Source organism: Lolium perenne, chromosome 4, assembly GCF_019359855.2.
Source record: "Lolium perenne isolate Kyuss_39 chromosome 4, Kyuss_2.0, whole genome shotgun sequence".
NCBI lineage: Eukaryota > Viridiplantae > Streptophyta > Magnoliopsida > Poales > Poaceae > Lolium > Lolium perenne.
Window position 1 is genome coordinate 255,218,278 of NC_067247.2, and position 6,383 is coordinate 255,224,660.

The following is a 6,383-nucleotide window of genomic DNA, read 5'->3' on the forward strand; positions in this document are numbered from 1 at the left end:
TGCCCCTTCTCCTTGCAGTAATAGCACACGGTATCAGGCTTAGGGCCAGCCTTAGGCTTCTCAGGAGGCGCGGCAGCTTTCTTGCCGCCCTTCTTGAAGTTGCCCTTGTTGTTAGGTTTGCCCTGCTTCTTGAAACCGGTGGTCTTGTTGATCATCAACACTTGGTTCTCTTTCTTTATCTCAACCTCAGCAGATTTCAGCATGGAGAAGAGTTCAGTTAACTCTTTGTTCATGTTCTGCATGTTGTAGTTCATCACGAAGTTCTTGTAACTAGGTTGCAATGATTGGAGGACACGATGAATACCCATCTGGTTAGGAATCACTATCCCCAAGTCACTGAGCTTCTTCGCATACCCGGACATAGCGAGCACGTGCTCACTAACGGAGCTGCCCTCTTCCATCATACATCCAAAGAAGTGTTTCGAGGCCTCATAGCTTTCCACGGCCGCATGAGTTTCAAAGATAGTTTTCAACTCATTGACCAGCTCATAAGGGACGTGGTGCTCAAAACGCTTTTGGAGCTCCGCCTCTAGGCTGCACAGGATGGCACACTGAACTTGAGAGTACCGAATGACCCGAGTCTCGTAAACATTCTTTTCGTCCTCGGATACTGCAGGAGGTGGTGGGGGACCTAGCGGTGCATCGAGCACATATTGCAGATTTCCACCATTGAGGAAAATCCTCATAATACGGAACCAGTCGGTGAAGTTTCTACCATTGCTTTTAAGCTTTTCTTTCTCTAGGAACTGGTTAAAACTGATGGAGGGGGATGCCATGATCTACAACATATTTGCAAAGAGTTTAGACTAAGTTTATGATAAATTGAGTTCAATTTTAATTCTTAAATTAACTAGGTGAACTCCCACTCAAAACAGCATCCCTCGCATTGTCTTAGTGATCACACGAACCAAATCCACTACACCAAGTCCGATCTTCAAGAGAAAAGATGTAGCTTCAAAGGCGAACACTCAAAGTGTTCATCATATCATTCATATGACTCATGCTCTACCTTTCGGTATCCCGTTTTCCAAGACCATGTCTGTACATGCTAGGCTCGTCAAGGCAACCTTAGTATCCGCGTGTGCAAATCTGGCTTGCACCCATTGTATGCACATGTAGAATCTATCACACCCGATCATCACGTGATGCTTCGAAACGACGAGTCTTCGCAATGGTCTAAGGATGAACACTTTATTATCTTGATATTTAGTGAGAGGATCATCTTATAATGCTACCGTCGCGATCTAAGCAAAATAAGATGCATAAAGGATTAACATCACATGCAATTCATAATGTGTGATATGATATGACCTTTCTGCTTGTGCTTTTGATCTCCATCTCCAAAGCACGGACATGATCTCCATCATCACCAGCATGGCGTCAAGGTCAGTGGCGCCGCTTCATGGTTGTCCATCACTTATAGCTACTATAACAACTACTTGAAATAAAGCTATTACATGATGAAAAGACACGCAGGTCTTTAAACAAAAATTAAAGACAACCATTAGGCTCCTGCCGGTTGCCATAATACAATAATGAACATCTCATACATAAAATATAATCATGATCACATGGCCATATCACATCACCAAATCCTGCAAAAACAAGTTAGACGCCTCTAATTTGGTTTGCATATTTTACGTGGTTTAGGGTTTTCGAGTGAGATCCAATCTACCTACGAACATGAACCACAACGGTGATACTAGTGTTGTCAATAGAAAGAGCAAATTGAATCTTCACTATGGTGGGAGAGACAGACACCCGCAAATCCACTTATGCAATACAAGTTGCATGTCAAGCATGGAGCAAGTGTCATGAGACACGGTCATGTAAAGTTAGCCTGGTCCGCTTCATCCCACCATCCCGCAAGATGCAAAGTACACTAACTAAAAACAACAAAAGCATCACCGCCCATAAAACCATTGTGTTCTACTCATGCAATAGATCTATGCAGAGACACGGCTCTGATACCACTGAAGGGTTCGTTGCATGGAAAACAAAAAATTCTACCGTAAACATGAACAAAAACAAAGATCCAATCTAGGAAGAAGCAAGATCTAATCTACCAAGATCTAAGCAACGAGAAAATTGTGAGACTAAACCTCGAAGATTCCAAAGCCTACGAGATAAATCTCGTTGTTGATGTAGTCGATCGTCCGTGCTGCAATCCGGCAGCACTTCCGTACCTTGGATGCCCCCTTAGGGTTTTGGGGAAACCCTAAGGGGTGGCCGGCCTGGGCCTTGGGGCTTGGTGCGCCTGGCCCATTAGGGCAAGGCAGCACCCCCTTGGCCCATGTTGGCCTCCCTAGGTCGTGGGTCCCATGGTGGACCCCTCCGGAACCTTCTAGAACCTTCCGGTCTATCACTGGAAAAATCCCGAACTTTTTCCGAAACCTAGAAAACAACTTCCCTTATATGAATCTTATTCTCCGGACCATTCCGGACCTCCTCGTGATGTCCGGGAACCCATCTGAGACTCCGAACAAACTGCGGTCTCCCCCTCATATTCCGAATCTACTTATGCGGCATCGAACCTTAAGCGCGTCACCCTACGGTTCGTGAACTATGCAGACATGGTCGAGACTCCTCTCCGAGCAATAACCAATAACAGGATCTGGAGATCCATAATGGCAACCACATATTCAACGATAACTTAGTGATCGATTGAACCATTTACATACGATACCGATTCCCTTTGTCACGCGATACTTTACTTGTCCGAGGTTCGATCATCAGTATCTCCATACCTTGTTCAACCTTGTTACCGACAAGTACTCTTTACTCGTACCGTGGTATGTCATCTCTTGTGAACAAGTCACATGCTTGCAAGCTAATCAGACGACATTCCACCGAGAGGGCCCAGAGTATATCTATCCGTCATCGGGATGGACAAATCCCACTATTGATCCATATGCCTCAACTCACACTTTCTGAATACTTAATCCCATCTTTATAACTACCCATTTACGCGATGACGTTTGATGTAATCAAAGTACCCTTCCGGTGTAAGTGATTTACATGATCTCATGGTCGAAGGACTTAGGTAACTATGTATCGAAAGCTTATAGCAAATTGAACTTAATGACTTGATCTTATGGTACGCTCATATGGGCGTGTATCCATTATATCATTCAACCAATGACATAACCTTTTTATTAATAACATCCAATGTTCATGATCACGAAACCATGATCATCTATTAATCAACAAGCTAGTTATACAAGAGGCTTACTAGGGACCCCTTGTTGTTTACATAACACACATGTATCAATGTTTCGGTTAATACAATTATAGCATGGTATGCAAACATTTATCATAAACACAAATATATTGTAATAACCACTTTATTATTGCCTCTTGAGCATATCTCCAACAACGTGTGGTTGTACCACAGAGCCTGCGGAAGTTGGTGAATGCGGCTGCACATCTCGTCCTGGAGCGTATGTCCCAGCATGTAACATCCCAGGTTTTTCAAAAATCAAAAACTTGCATGCATTCATGTCATTTTTGCATTTGTTTGTTCACATAAAATTTTAAGCACAGATATGGCACAACCACAGCTACATACCCTATTTGCAAAGGTCCTAATTATGTACCATGCTATTTTGGTTCAAAACTTTGTTCACTATTGTTTAAATCAAAGCCCTAATTTTTACAAAATTTTAGAAACTGGTTTGGGTCTATTTCGATTCCTAAATCAAAAGTTATGAAGGAAACAGTAAAAGAAAAAAAAGAGAAAACAATAAGAACAAAAAAAAAGGAAAAACGGATCGGACCGGCCAAGATGGGCCAGCCCGACCGCACGGCCCACTTCGGCGGGAGAAACGGCCCGCTGCATCGCCGAACCGCCTCTGCCCTCTCCTCTCGCTGACGGGTGGGACCGCCTGACAGTGGGGCCCACGTCGTCTTCCTCCTGTGTCCGAGCCGGACACTGCCGCCGCCGCCCGCCTTGACCTAGATCGGCGCGGCTAAATCGCCACCGTCCGCGCCACCTCGACGTCCGTGCCCTCCCCCTATATAAACCCCGGGACCCCGCCCTCTTTTTCCCCCAAACCGTGCCGCCCCTAGCGCCGCCAATCGACGGCGATTGCTCGCCGAAGTACCGCTCCAGCCGCCGCCCCCGGCCACCCTAGCCCGCCTCTGTCCGCGCCGCCGCCACCAAACTCGCTGCCACGCCGAGCCGCATGCCGTAGCACCCCCCGCCGCCGCCGGAGACCGCCGTAACGCCGCCCCCGTCGTCTACTGCCGCCCCGCCGCCATTGCCGCCGGCCAGGTAAGCCCCTGCCGTTTTCCTTTTTATTTTTTTCTTTTCTTTTCTTTTCGTCCGTTAGATCTGAATCCAGAGGCTCAGATTAGAGCCCTGTACCGAACCGGTACGGGCCAATCAGGATGCGCCGCGTGGCGCCTAGTCAGCCGGGCCGGTCAGTTTTGGTCAAATCGTTTTTAAATTCGAATTTAAAAGTCAGATTACGTGTATAACTTGTAAAATCGATATAAAATCGTACACTGGGCCAAATTTAATGTTTTTGTACTTTCTGGAATCCTCAGAACATGTACTTCAACTTGGTATAGGAGTTGTACAACTTTGATACGTGCACAAACTTGCTTTAGTAAAATCTATCCGAATCAGTATTTCGAAGATAATTCAAATTCTATAAATCGTTTTCGAATAATTCCAATTGCACTACTTTTGTATTACTGTAACCTATCCAGGGAGGTCAAACTCATATTTTTACAACACATAATGCTTGTAGTAGCTATTTATTAAGATTGTATATGTTAAGTAGGTACTCGGTTAACGATTTTTCTAAATCAAATTTAATGTCTAGAATATTTTGTTAACATGACACATATCAGAGGGCTCATAATGCAACACTTATACACCACGTCTTTTGTGAAATTAAATTGTTGCATAGCATGCTTGCATACATGTCTATGATTGTTCATATCGAATGTTGTTTGATTTTGTTGTTGTTGTTGAATGGTGTGTTTATGTTGTGCTATATTTTATGTTATAGTTCGTACGGAGAGGCACGTATTTTGATTAAGAGAAGTGAACGCGCTTCGACTACCAAAAAGGCAAGTGACACTCAATTACCTACCTATTTTGTTAAGCATTAGTGTTTTTTCTTAAATTAGAATGCATGGTAGGAATTTTGTTTTCCAAAATTATGCTATGCTTATCAATCCTGGTAGTGTGTAGCCACCCTTGAACCATTGCTAGTATTCTTAGTATGCCTAGCAATAACAAAATGCCACTGCTGTTTTGATTATTTTGGATTGTGAGAATTGAGAATTAAAATTAACAACCTTGAATCACCTGGGTGGATTGATTGTGTGGTGGGCGGCTGCTCAGGGCTCCGGTCCCTGGGGATGGACCAGTGGACGGGTGGGTGCCTGAGAGCGCGCAGTTGAATAGTGGTTGCCCTAGACTGCACCTCTGGTTTTCACCAGGGGATCGTGCGGGGGTTTATTATCTGTAATGGTTCTAAGCCTGTGAGTTTCACTTGTGGATGGCCACCCAGGATTAAAGAGATTACTATGTCGTCCATGTTTTAGATAGCTTCCAGTGCAGCCTTATGGTATTATGGGCTCTGCTGGGATTAAGTAAGTTGTGAGGCCAAACTTGTTGCTAGACATGATGATGGGGCTTGCAACCCAACGGGAACGGGTCTAGCTGGTTATGGTCGAAGCCTCCTTCTGAAAGATCTTGTCTCATTTCTTCTCTTGGGAAGGGTGGGTCGTAAGGTGAAAGTGCACAACCTCTCGAGAGTTAAACCTAAGATCTTAGCCGTGTCCCCGGTTATGGACAATTTGAGCTTCTAGGCAGGGAATGTACGGAGGAATCTCATCATCTTTTATGAATGTATTTAAAATTTTGTATCAACCTTTGAAAACTCATGGGAGATGTAACCATGTGATTATTCTAAAACCCATGGAGGATTTATCCATGGTGTGATTTCATAATGTCATTCAAAGATTTTCAAAATGTTTTGTTTTACATAAAATGTAGGATAAAATTGGCTTTATGCAAATTTGCCTAAACTCCACTTGCCAAATATCATGTAGATAGTCATGCCCAAAACTGCCACCATATAAGTGTCATTTGCCAGTACATCATTGTACTGACCTCCATTCGTGGGGCTGCATATTCAAACGTGCAGGATTTTCTGAGGAGAAGTACGTGGTAGGATCTCGAGTCTACATTCCAACATGACTGCCTGTGGCACATGAAGAAGATGAAGGCTCATTGATGATTTACTTTCCGCTGTGTTTATTCTGAGCTAGTCCATGTGACTATGCAATTTGTAAGGTTTTATTGTACCCTCTGGATCAACGATGTAGTAATTTGATACTATTGCAATGATTACTATATTTTGTAA

The 6,383-nt window shown here is 43.9% G+C and overlaps 1 long non-coding RNA gene across 1 annotated transcript; it reads left to right on the forward strand.

The window, feature by feature from the left end:
* The first annotated feature begins 5,007 nt into the window (after positions 1-5,007).
* On the forward strand, positions 5,008-6,383 carry LOC139839009 (uncharacterized). The gene is made up of 2 exons (XR_011756767.1): positions 5,008-5,079; positions 6,165-6,383. It is a non-coding gene; the product is annotated as an uncharacterized lncRNA (long non-coding RNA).